The following is a 14,301-nucleotide window of genomic DNA, read 5'->3' as shown; positions in this document are numbered from 1 at the left end:
AGAAATCTAAATAGTCCTTCTTAAGTTAAAATTTAAGAGGACTATTTGGAATCCTGGTAATGAGAAGAACTTTCTGGTAATGAGAAGAACTGGTAATGAGAAGAATTAATTGAAGAAGGACTATTTAGATTTCTGGTAATGAGAAGAACTAACTTAAGAATTTAGATTTCTGGTAATAGTCCTTCTTAAATTAGTTCTTCTCATTACCAGAAATCAAGTAGTCCTTCTTAAATTAGTTCTTCTCATTACCAGAAATCAAGTAGTCCTTCTTAATTCGAAACATCAAGTACTCATTGTCAGACACAGAATGACAATGATCGTTCTGAGAACCAGATACGTAATAGTCCTACTGAGAACGAAAATTTAAGCAGAAAATCCCAGGATCAAAAGTTACGTAGTCAATATCAGAAACAGATGTTAAAGTGGACTTTCTGAGGACAACAAGTTTAAATATTCCTTCTCAGGGCTAAAAGCTGCGTAGTCTTTCTCGGAATCAGATATTACTTAGTCTCTCTTAGGGCAAGAAGTTACTTTGTTTTTTTCAGAACCAGATATTAAGTTGTTCTTTTTAGTACCAAAAGTAAATTACTTCTCAGGGCAAAAACTTAACTATCCCTCCAAAGAACAAGTAGTTAAATAATTCTTGTTAGGGTACAACATTAAGTAATCCTTGTCCTGATCACTTTCAGTTCCAGACATTAAAAAGTCATTCTTAGTCTTTTATTAAGTCTTTCTCATAAACAGAAGGTAAGTAGGTCTTATTTGGACCGGTAATGAAGCAGTCCTTCCAAGGACCAGTAATTGATATATTTCTTTTTAGTGGCAGGTATTAACTAATCTTTTTCAGGGTCATTTTGAGGTCCAAAACTTAAGAAGTCATTCTCGGAAACGCATATTATTGGTATTTCTCAAAATCGTAACATTAGTAGTTTTTCTCAGGATTGAAGGTTAAGTAATTATTTTCAGGACTAGAGGTTAACTAGCCTCAAATTTACGTATTTTCTCAGATTCAGATATTACACAGTTTTTCTCAAGACCGGATATTAAATAAACCTTCTCATATCAAGAAACTAAGTAGTTATTCTTACTTATTCAGAAGTTAAGATGTTTTATAAGGCCAAATGTTTAATAGTCCTTCTCAGGAACTAGTTAACAAGCCTTCAGAGTGAAAATAAATTAGTATTTTAAACTTAGCTATTATACAGTTTTTCTCAAGAGCGGATATTAAATACTCTCTCTCAAGAACAGATATTAAAAAGTCCTTCCAAAATCATATATTAAAAAGTCCTTCCAAAATCATATATTAAAAAGTCCTTCCAAAATCATATATTAAAAAGTCCTTCAAAAATCAGATATTATCAATCTTTCAATATCGTAAGATAAGTAGTTCTTTTCAGAATCAGAAGTTTAATTGTCTTTCTCAGGAATAGAAGGTAACTACTCCTTCTAAAGACAAGACATCTTAAGCTTTCCTCAGACTCTCCACAATACTAGGAATACATTTACGTAGACAAAAGACACAAAAGGCCATTGGAATGACTCGAGTGACTTTACAAGTATGTGACTGGATTGAATTGCTGTAATGATCGTGTATTCAAGTAGGGCCCGTCATGGCCTGGTGGTTAGGGCACTCGACTCAAAATCTGCGAGTTGCTGGTTCGAATATCGTTACCAAACACGCTCACCCTTTCAGCCGTGGGGGCGTTATAATGTGACGGTCAACCCAGCTATTTGTTGATAAAAGAGTAGCCCAAGAGTTGGCGGTGGGTGGTGTTGCCTATCTGCCTTCCCTCTTGTTTATCACTTCAAAGCTAGGAACGAGTAGTGCAGGTAGCTCTTGAGTAGCTTTGATCGAAATTCAATAAACAAAAATAACAACAACAAAATTCGGGCATCTTTCTTGCGAAAACAGTTACAGATTTCGAGACGTGGCTGGAAGATTACGAACTTTTGGCTAGTGAGCCATCGCCAGCTCCACTTATTTGTTTATTGTCTGTTAACAGGAGGTACGTCCAGTTTTATCACGATGTTTATTTTACTATTATTTGAAGATGAGTGCGTTGTTTCGGCTTGGCTCGAGGTACGATTCCGGAACCCGTTGCAGTCCCAAATCCTCTGTTGTGCGAGTTTCCCACCTTCATGGAGAGCATTGACGCCTCTCTTTTTGAAATGTTATTATTCACTTTTTGTAATCAACTAAGCAAACAAAAATTCTTCAAATCTTAACAAGGAGAACATTGGAATTAACTGGAAGTCGCTCAAAGTTTCGTATTTCGTTATTTTACTTAATTTTAAAATCCAAATGTTTTCAACATAGCTCTTTGATCAAATTCTTTAAAACGTAGTTTGAAACTAAATTTAAGCAACTGATATGCTTTTGCAACCTTTGCATCATATTTATACATTTCAATTAAGGTTTGTCTAGAAGTGAAATTTCTTTACTGCTTTTACTATTTTATCGCGTTATTTTTAACCTTTCCTCTTCAATCGAATGAAAACACCCATTTCCTTGTTCTCCTAAGTTAGTAAACGTTATTTCACACGTGTCAAAAAGTAGCGATGATTTTAAACTAAGTGTTTTGAAATCATTAACTATAACCGTAATCTCCATACCATTTTCAATTTTTTTTAAATAGTTTAAAATCACATAGTTTCAATATTGAACTCTAACCATGACCCCTTGAACCACCTTAAAACCATTTTTATATGGTTTAAAATCAGAACTTACATATTAAATTACCAATGGAGTATAATATTAACATAGAAAGTGAGGAGACTAATTTCATCATTTAATTCGTGACGAAAGGCTGAGAAAATTAGAGAAATTATAGAAAACTGTGCTTAGAATACTTATAAATACAAAATTTAGAAAACTCGAGAATTAAATAGAGAAAGAGAACTAAAAAAGAAGTTAAATATAGAAATAAGATTCAAATATAAAAAAAATCTTAAGTAAAACACGGAATGAAAGGGATAAAAAAGAAGTTGCGAAAAATACGTAGTTCTGGACATAGCTTCACAGTGACCAAGAAGTGTCTATTCCTTCCATTATCAACGTTAGATAAGCTTTCCTCAAAAGTCAATAAGAACAGAAAACTTAAACGTTGTACCAAAGTCGTGTCAGTGCGTTGTGTGATGTTTGAAGCAGTATGAACGTTATTCGTGAATAACTTTCTAAACAACTGAAAGTTTCAACGTTTTAATTATGTTTATATATACTTAATGAAAGAAGTACTAGAAAAATTACGATTAATATAAACCAGTAAAAATTTCAGGTTTGAATTTTGAACAGTTTCTTTAAAAAATATACATAAATCTTGAACTTTCAAGTTTCGAGGAGAGAGTTAATTACCAAATCGAAGCTTTTCAATTTTATAATCCTTACTACTGTCACAAAGTTCTTGATTTAGTACTTCTCAGATTATTCAATCGAACTCATTGATTAATCTGATTTTAGCGTTGGGTTTCGAGTTTCTGATGGTTTAATTAAATTCCACTTTACCGGATCAATATATAACTCAGTCTAGAATTTTTGCTACCTCTTGAAGGGTTAAAAGAGCGAACATCGTTTTAAGGCAAGTCAAAAATCTATCCACAAATTATATTTTCATTCTACGCTTTTGGAAACTAATTAGTTTTCTTACGTTCAGAATGTTCTCAATCCCCATTATGTGTATATACATATATAAATCAAAGTGACATAGATATTTTCTGCCATATATTATTTTATTTGACGCGCAAAACTTTTAAAAGTGGACCTATTTTCTAGCATCCGTGACCTGGTATCATTCAAATATTTTGTAAAGGCTGACAGGGTTCTTAAATGATGAAACTAATTGTAACAAACTTCAAGTTTACTTCTGAAGAGTAACTGCGAGAAACACCCTAAAGAGGGCAAAATCATCAAATACTGTAATTTTCTTCCAGAGTTAGATGGAGATCTTTATAAAAGAAGAAGAACAAACAAGCCACAAGTTCTAAGCAAACACAGACAACATTTCCAAGTGGTGGCATACCATGATGAAACCCAGTGACATAGAAGGAAAAAAAATATAGCATTTCAGTTTAAATTTCTTAGGTCAAAAATACATAAAGAAGAAAGTGTTTTGTGTTGGACTGGAATAACAGAAAATAAAAGCATTAGTGGTGGTGCAAGTGATTTTTACCATGCCAGTTTCTCCTATGATATCAGTCAAATATGAAGTAAACAGGAGACAAATATCCTTACATAGACTGACAATACTTTGTTTTTAGCCAGTAGATTCTTTGCCTGGGATTTCTACATGTATTTCGTTACTAAATCATTAAAAGACGTGCAGTAACTGAACCTTTATTTTATTTGTTTACTACACGTGTAACGTATTGTTTATTAGTCATTGTCAATTCTTAGTAAGTACGGATCTTAGAAAGTTTTTCCTGATTGTTAGTTTCAGCGCAAAACTGTCCATTGGACTATTTTAGTATATAGAAAATTAACCCTGAACCACCGAGCGACAGACTTTTGAAAATTAATAATGTGGATATTAACAGAAAAACAATTATTTTTGACAGCCTTTTCTATTCACTGATTTAATCGAGTTCCATCTCTCCGACATACCACTGCAATTGGTTCTTTCCATAGAGTGAAATCAATTTATATTTCAAATAAGCAAGATATCATTCAAATGCCGGAAATCTTGCAAATATTCACTAAACATAGTATAGGGTCACTGTTTTGATCAAACCGCTATTACTGAGAGTTTTCTATAAGCGAGTGTCTTTTTAGGCACACTTCACGTGGTGCTTGAATAAACTGTAAAATGTACATACGTTGTCCACAGGGCCATTAAACAAAGATATGTGACAAGCTTGAAATATTGACAAAAACAGCGTTGTATGTTGATTATATAACCCTACTGAAAATGATAAGAATTTCACAATTAAGAAAAAGTATTGTCTTTATTTTATTACAAGCTACAGATGTTACAGTAAGGAATATTATTTTAGAACAGGTACGACATTTCGATCACTGGTACGATCATTCTCAAGTACACGGTGCAAGGTTTTACTACTTGAATCAACAATCTAACAGTTGTTGTGTTATATTAGATTGCTGAATGTTGATTTAAATGCAAAAACCTGCGTATGTGAGAATGATCGCACCAGTGATCGAAACGTCGTACTTGTTCTAAAAAAAAAAAAGATAAAATATTCCTTACTCTAAAATTTGTAAATTGTCATAAACGAATACTTAATCAGTAAGTAAACTCAAAACGAAACTATTAAAGTAATGTCTTGCTATTAACAAGGTGTAATTAATCTATTCCGTGTGTAAAAGTGTCCTTTCTACATGATAAAATGACCTCGACAAATGACAGAGCGTTTACTCATGTGTGAATGCGTAAATAACGGTGTATGTACTTATGTGTGAATACGTAAATAACAGTGTGTGTACTGATATGTAAATACATATGTAACAATGAATGTACAGGTGTATGAGTATGCATGTAACAATGAATGTACTGGTGTATAAGTATGCATGTAACAATGAATGTACTGGGGTGTAAGTATGCATGTAACAATGAATGTACTGGTGTGTAAGTATACATATAACAATGAATGTACTGGTGTGTAAGTATGCATATAACAATAAATGTACTGATGTGTAAGTACGCATGTAACAATGAATGTACTGGTGTGTAAGTACGCATGTAACAATGAATGTATTGGTGTGTAAGGACGCATGTAACAGGATGTTTTACGATGTGTTGGGACTTACTCATGTATTATTGCGTAAGTTCATGTGCGTGTCTTTGTGTATACCGGTGTGTAGGGACTTATGTACCATTGTGTATACTGGTGTGCAGAGGCTTTTTTATCATTGTGTATGCCGCTGTTTATGTACGTATATAATATTTTTGTAAAAGCACGAGTAGATGCACGAAATACTTCTAGTATTGATTTTTAAGTACATATGTAACAGTTGGTGTACTGGTGTGTAAGTACATGTGTATAATTGCGTATATCGGTGTGTAAGTATGTACACAGTAACAGTTGGTGTACTGGTGTGTAAGCGTACATACAAAACTGCGAGTATCAAGCTGTTAGTAACAATTCACAACAAGCTCATGCATATTTACATGAATAACAGAAACATGGGAATTTCATTTTTTGGAAATAGCACACTCAATGGCTTCTGTCCTTTCATGAAAGAAACAAAACGTATATTTTTCAATTTTTCACTCAATAATTTTGCGAATTCTACTCATTACAATACTTTTTTTATTGATAAACAAAACTAATAATTTTTAATTTCTTACTCAATAAATTTGCAAATTCTACGCATTACAATACTTTTTTATTGATAAATAAAACGTATAGTTTTCAATTCCTTACTCAATAGTTTTGCGAAATCTACGCATTACAATACTTTTTTATTGATAAACAAAACGTATAGTTTCGATTTCTTACTCAATAAGTTTGCGAATTCTACGCATTACAATACCTTTTTATTGATAAACAAAACGTATAGTTTCAATTTCTTACTCAATAATTTTGCGAATTCTACGCATTACAATACTTTTTTATTGATAAACAAAACGTATAGTTTTCAATTTCTTACTCAATAAATTTGCAAATTCTACGCATTACAATACTTTTTTAATGATAAAGCAAATAAAAATCAATAATTATGATTGATTAGGTTAATTCAGGTAAAGTGTTGTAAAAAAATGATAATTTAATTATCTAAAGTAGGAATTTTCGAAGTCATTCCCTTGAGGTTAATATAAGATTCAAACACAAACAGAAAAGAACGGCAGAAGTAGCAATTAGCTAAACGTTCCATTCAAGCTTCAGATATTTTGTTTTTAACAATTGTCTTCGCGTTTTCGTTTGGTTTTACTTCTTCGCTTTATCCTGTGTACGTTTCTCTAATTTTATTTTAAGTACTCCTGCCATGTTAAACCATGTTAAAACCATGTTAAATTCGTCTTTTCGAATCATGTTGACAACCAAAAAAATAAAACAAGATTTTCGCTAATGCATTTTAAATGTTAAACTTTGGCTAGTAATGACCTTTGAACTGTATGTCACTAATTATTAACTAATGTGTCAAGAACGACGTCGTGAACCACAATTCTGAAGATATTATAGCACAAAAATTTGTGTCATTAAATACACAAATACAACTATCTAATAATATTATTATGGCTAGGATACTTACATTGGTCTAAGTTGAAATATCAAACTTATATTGACTATGGAGCCAAGTCAATAGAAAACATAAAGAGGTATCATCTGATAACTAGACCTTACAATATTGTCTTGAACAGTTTTTTTTTTTGAAGTAAACAATATTAGATAACTCAAACCTATAGATTTGTTATCTGTGTTAGGATAACAAAGTTTACTTTATGATTTGACCTCAGTATAGTCTAAGTCACTTTATACAGAGGGATATGTTAAAATAATTTTGAATATGCAACTCAGCAAGTATCGTTACAACCAACGTTGATGTGAAGTTGCTATGGGACGGAATTTATCAGAACTACATTTTGACAGTGTTTGGTGTTGCGTAGATATAGCATGATGCCACTAAACATTTATTACTTTTGAGAAGGCTACGTAACAACCCTTTTCGAAGCAAAATATTCATACATTCAGATCATAAAGATGTACTGATATTAGGAGTTTATATTTTCCAAAACTAGAATATCTCTTGTACTTGATGACATTGAAAAACAAAGGAATATGGATCGCCTTGGAGATTCAGGCCAATACAGAAAGTGACCTGCAATAAGTCGTATTTCAGATATGGCAAGTAAAGCGCAGCGTCTTGTAACAGGTGAGAATCCACTGAAATAGAACTTAGTGGCAAAATCCATCCACGTGCTCCAGACAACAGTACAGAAGACAATAAAAAAAGATCTAAAAAGAGCTAAATTAGTAAAAAGAAACTTTCCTAGAAATTTAGCTAGACACGTCTGATCTGTCTATTTATAGATAGTAGCTTGAAATTGGTCTCTTTATGAAAGCATCAGAAAACGAAAATTATAAACAGCAGTCATAGTTGTTGACCATTGGAAATATTTTTGCTGACTCTTTGGGGGAGGGGAAACCTTAAGCTAAAGCTTGATTAGATACGCCCTGGATACAGGGATTAAACCATTTTCTTAATAAAACGTGCTGACAATACACCTCTCATGTAACAAAGTTAGGAACAAATACTGTCATTATATCTTCAGTGTGACAAAATTTGATGTCAATACATACTAACAATACACTGTGAATAAAAAAATACACTGAAATTATGTTCTTTACTGGAACAAACTCAGGAATTAAAAATAAATGACAGTAAACCTTGATTTTAATAATGTTAGGCATTAAAGCTTTAAGACAATAAAACCTCAGTGCAACATAGGCATTAAAATTTACTGATATTAAATTCACTTTGTAAGAAAAACACGATTTAAATTTTACCAGCATTAGTAACTAAATGAACAAAATCAGGCATTAATGCTTACTTAAACAAACCCTCAATGCCGTAAAGTTATTTACTTCACAACACAACAGAATTAGTGTAAGGACTATTTAGCGCTATATTATTTACTTATTGTGACACCGTATATCATTCGTTATTATTTTCTTAAATGAACCTGCTCATTCCAACAACTCGTGATACTTTAGATACGAAGTTTTAATTACCTTTTTTTCCAGGATAGGGTCAAAAATACCCAAAATATAAACAAGACTAGTGTTCCAATGAATATCTCCTGCTGTGTTTTCCACTACGCCAACGACACCTAAAGACACCTTATCTCCTCTAGCCTGCTAAACTCCAGAAGTAGCTCAGAACTTTGTGGAGTTAAATTTTCTGTAAATAAAGATGAACAAAACATTTTTACTGAATACTTTAAAAAACCTAAAATAGGAATTACGACGGTATTTCTTTAGTGTATCAAAACTAATCATTATAATACACTGACATTATAAGTTCAATGTATTGAAGGCAAATATTACAACTTATTGACTTTACACCTTCAATGTAACAAAGCCAGACATTGAAACATATTGACAACAAACATTAAATGTTTGTTTGTTTTTGAGTTTCGCGCAAAACTACACGAGCGCTATCTGCGCTAGCCGTCCCTAATTTAGCAGTGCAAGACTAGAGGAAAGGCAGCTAGTCATCGCCACCCTCCGCCAACTCTTGGGCTACTCTTTCATCAACGAATAGTAGGATTGAACGTCACATTTTAACACCTCCATGGCTGAAAGGGCGAGCATGTTTTGTGAGATGGAGATTTAAGCCCGCGACCCTCAGATTGCGAGTCGAGCGCCTTAACCACCTGGCCATGCAGGGCCCCAACATTAAATATAAGAAAGTTAAGAATGAAAACTTATTGATATTACACCTTCAATATAAGAAAAGTTAATCATTGAAACGTGCCGATAATAAAGTTTCAGTGTTAAAATGTCAGATATTATAATGTGCATCGAAGACATGTGTTAAAAACTTACTGACGTTAAATTTTCCTTCTAACAAATACAATAAATATTTATAATCTAACCGATATTAAAAACATCAGTGTTATAGAATCAATTATTGAAACTTACTGACATTATATCCCACATATAAAGTAAAACATTAAAACTCGTACATCAAACCTTCTGTTCACCAAAGTCAGGTATTACAATGTGTGACAATTAACCCTCTATGCAATAAACTTGCTGAATTTAATTTGCTCTTAAGAAACAAAGTCAGGCATTACTCTCATTACATCTTTAATTTAACAAATTCAGACATTAAAATACACTGAAATAAATACTGAATACAACAAAGGAACGTTAAAACTTAATAATAATATAACTTCAATGTGACTGATAGGGCATTAAAGTTTACAACTAGTAAACTCCTATTATAACAAACTTATTACATTTTCAATGCAATAAAACATTAGCTTGTTGATAATAGTATTGGAAGTCAAGTAATAAAATGTGGTGACCATAAAACTTTCATTTTAATAGATTCAGCGAATAAACCTTATGATATTACACTCTGAACTGCCATAAAATTAGACACCATAACTTACTAACAACGAACCCTAATTCTGATAAAGTTAACCATCGAAATTTATAAATAATCAACTCTCAACGCCACAAACGCAGGCATTAAAACTTACTGACAATTTATCTTCAACTTAAAAGTCAGATATTAAAACTTACTGACAGTTTATCTTCAACTTAAAAGTCAGATATTAAAACTTACTGACAGTTAATCTTCAATTTAAAAGTTGGATATTAAAACTTACTGACAGTTAATCTTCAGCTTAAAAGTCAAATATTAAAACTTACTGGCAGTTAATTTTCGACTTAAAAAGTCAGATATTAAAACTTACTAACAGTTTATCTTCAACTTAAAAGTCAGATATTAAATCTTACTGACAGTTAATCTTCAGCTTAAAAGTCAGATATTAAAATTTACTGACAGTTTATCTTCAACTTAAAAGTAAGATATTAAAACTTACTGACAGTTAATTTTCAACTTTTAACTGTCAGTAAGTTTTAATATTTGACTTTTAAGCTGAAGATTAACTGTCAGTAAGTTTTAATATCTGACTTTTAAGCTGAAGATTAACTGTCAGTAAGTTTTAATATCTGACTTTTTCTTCAATTTAAAAGTTGGATATTAAAACTTACTGACAGTTAATCTTCAGCTTAAAAGTTGGATATTAGAATTTACTGACAGTTAATTTTCAACTTAAAAGTCAGATATTAAAATTCACTGACAGTAAACCATAAATTTCACAAAGTTTGGCATTGAAAGTTATTAATTAAATCCCTCAACTTAATAACGTTATGCATTGTGCTTTTACTGATAGGAATAACTTAATATAATAAAAACTTAATTCGACAGTGTCAGCCGTTACAGTAGAAATTTACTAACAATGCAAAATGAGCATAACAGCATGGCATCAGTTATACTATTCATAATAAAAGTTAAATGTAAACTGTATAAAGTCAACGTTAGAGAGTGAAAAATGTCTTCCCAAATCCACCATTGAGTTTCCCCCTCAAAATATTCATTAAACATGCGTGTATCAGATTCAACTGTGGTGTCCAATAAAACCAAACACGAAGTCTTTGAAATCAGGATTAATATGTTGGTAAGTTACTTTGTAGTGACATGTCTAATTACTGTGAGTGGTCCAAACATTGTTGAAGTCCCTTGTTGTGAACTTAACAACATTGTTGAAACCTCGTGCAGAAAGGTAAGATATACTTATTGATATATGAACTTAGCAACGTTGTTGAAGCCCCCTGTTAATAATATAAGATATATCAATTGACCTGTGAGCTTGGCAATATTGTTGAAACACGCAGAAAGGTAAGATATACTTATCGATATATGAACTTAGCAGCTTCAGTTCTTCATCTTAGCAAGGTCGTGAAAAACATAACTTTGTAGTCATCTTAACATCTTAATTTTGCAACAACATAAAAATATTAATCTCATATTCCCAATGTAACTTAATACGTACAGAGAATAAATTAAAGCTCGTTCCCTTGTGAGTCACCAGTAAATTTCCAGATTTACAACGCTAAAATTCGGGGCTCGATTCCCTGTGGTGGACAGAGCAGATAGCTCATCGTGGTTTCTTCACGATTGAATATTACGTACTGCGAGAAATTAACACCTCCAAATAGATTTATATACGACAATGGACACTACGAACATTTAGGTATAAAACGAAACACAAACTTGTTACACCTGCAACTGAATTTCAAAAGGTACATAATGAGTGATAGTATAATTTGTAACAATATGTTGTTCTTAACTGGTTGTGTAGTCTTACAGACGATTGTAACCGAATGTCACAGACGCTTGCAAGTTACTGTTCATAAGTTACTGATTTATCAGCAATGTCGCGTCATGTGATTCATTTCATGAAATAAATTCCTTTAATCCGGATTGAGGTTTTATCCCAAATATTCGATTACGCGTCATGGAATGGGTTTCCAAGATGGAAGGAGGCTTATTTTCCTTGGACTGCAACTATTGGGTTTGCGCTGTCAGATTACGAACCAGATAAACCAGAAATATGACCATTCTTCAACCAAAGAGAACAACGTCAAGACTGGCAGCCTTTACAAAGATCATAAAGACCGAATTATACATCTGTATGTACATCAAATAAACGTTTAGGCCATAATGCAACCTTTTTATGCACTCCAGTATGGAAAGTGTTGCTAATTCAACACAAAAATCATACAAAAGTGTAAGAAATGCACATAACAGGGAAAGTACTTCCACCCCACCTCATAGTATACTCTAACCTCACATTTCATAGCTAGCTGAAAAAATATATTTTGCGAAATAAGCTTGACCAACAAAGAGGCAGAAAAGGACAGTCGAAGCAGTCAAACGTCGGTAAGTTCCATGGTAGACCAGTCAAAATTAAGATCATTCATAAAATGAATTCGCAGTGTGTTCATTGAATAATTATTGATAAAAATCAGTTAGATTAACAACTTCTAATATACAGAAAAGCCAGTGCGTTTTAATAAAACTACGTTCCAACAATGGCCTTTAGGTCATGTTGTTTAGCAACAAAAATATAATATTGTTTTTAGTCTATGTACTTAAAGTACATAATGAAATGTATAGACAACAAAACTGGAAAAAAATATATATTTGTTGATTTCTTAATTTAGAATCTCCATGGATTAAAGAACATAGCTTAATTCAGAAACAATTTAAGTTTAAAATTGAATCGACATTTTTACTTTCATGATAAATTTTATGCACTTGGCTCTAGGCTAGGTGATCCAACACTACGTCTATACTTTAGTTTTATTATACCAACACTCACTACACTTATAAGGTTTCACAGCACACACACACCATCACGGCCCCATTGATAAACGCATTTTGGCGTTTATGACTCTTTCTACTTAGAGAAATCAAACGTGACGTGACATACACTGACTTTTATATAGATCAGGTGAAATTGTTAGATAAAAGTAATTCATATATATATGAGGTCTGGAGTCCAATCACGAAGTTGGATACCTTATAAAAGGTGAAGCTGGCAACAAATAAAAAGTAACTAAAAGTCTACACATTTCACTTCTATAATAATACATGTCAACTTGAGTTACTTGTCCCAAGTGTGATGACTGATGACCTGTTATGTGCTCTATTGTCACTCTATATCTGATTATCCGATTGGACATGATTATGTTAATGTGAGTGACAGAAACATGTTTGGTGTGTTATTTCTCTTTTATTCACAAGTTTATATAAAGCTTTACGAAAACATCTGTATATTGAACAGATATACACCACTGACAAGTGGCGAATCGAATGACAGACTGGGCTTCGTGTTTATTGTTAGTACGTGATAGAACGTTTCAAGGAAAAACAAAACAAAAAACCTAAGTTTAACAAAACGAAACTCAGAAAGTTCGGATACGTATGTATATCCTCTTCTTTTCGGTTGTAAAGTTTTCCACCACCTTATGATAAAGTTTCCGATTTTCCAAGAAAGACAAGTAATAATTTATTTTAGTATCTGAAACTTAACCACAAATATTCTAACCTAGATTACCTCAGTTGCAGAAGATCGTGGTTTTCTATTTTTAACTAGAACCAATACACAAGTTAACTTCTTAAAAATAAAAATTGTCATTGAATCGAGTTTTCATTTAGATAATATCAGAATTTTTCATCAACGTGTATCTTGCTACAAGAAAAAATAAATAAAAAAACATATGAATTTAAAAAACCTCTAAAATCTTTTGTCTTATTACATACTTCTTTGTTGTTGCCAGGTTCTCAAGTCATTTTTAGTTCTCCTGGCCTGTCATGATCCGCTATCTAACCTAACTATCACAGCAGAAAAAGTGCGAAGCTAGCAACGCGTAAATTAACCATATGATTTAGGTAATAAAAAAAATTAATGAAACAGCTTTAACACTCAGCGGGTATCATTTTACATTCTGATATGTTAAGTTACTTTTTTGAAAAATAAAAGTTTAGTGATTGGTGAATAAAAACAATAATTTATCTTGTGTTAGTAAATAGAAAACCCTTGATAGTTACTTACCGAACAGTTTGGTTTAGATAGGAAGTGCAGCCTGACGTCCGGACCAATAAGTTGCTGGAACGTTGTGTGAAGGAAGAGTTGTTAACTGACGTTACATCAAGGTGAGGCAGCGTCATCTGCTGGAAAGAAGAGAAGTTAGTAGTTAAGTTCAAACGAATGAATATTAAGATAGGACAAAACGTCTTCCTAAAAATAGTTTCGACGTTTATTT

The 14,301-nt window shown here is 32.2% G+C and overlaps 1 protein-coding gene across 1 annotated transcript in view; it reads right to left on the bottom strand.

The window, feature by feature from the left end:
• The window catches only part of LOC106467105 (cardioacceleratory peptide receptor-like), a 23,627-nt gene extending 9,469 nt beyond the window's left edge, over positions 1–14,158 (bottom strand). Inside the window, exons 1-2 of the mRNA XM_022395225.1 lie at positions 14,091–14,158; positions 8,686–8,854 (exon numbers count right to left, since the gene is read on the bottom strand). The gene's annotated coding sequence lies outside the window, so the exon portion shown is untranslated. The remainder of the gene's footprint in view (positions 1–8,685; positions 8,855–14,090) is intronic.
• Positions 14,159–14,301: the final 143 nt, after the last annotated feature.

Source organism: Limulus polyphemus, unplaced genomic scaffold (genome assembly GCF_000517525.1).
Source record: "Limulus polyphemus unplaced genomic scaffold, Limulus_polyphemus-2.1.2 Scaffold2490, whole genome shotgun sequence".
Taxonomy (NCBI): Eukaryota; Metazoa; Arthropoda; class Merostomata; order Xiphosura; family Limulidae; genus Limulus; species Limulus polyphemus.
This window is presented reverse-complemented; position numbering and strand designations above follow the sequence as displayed.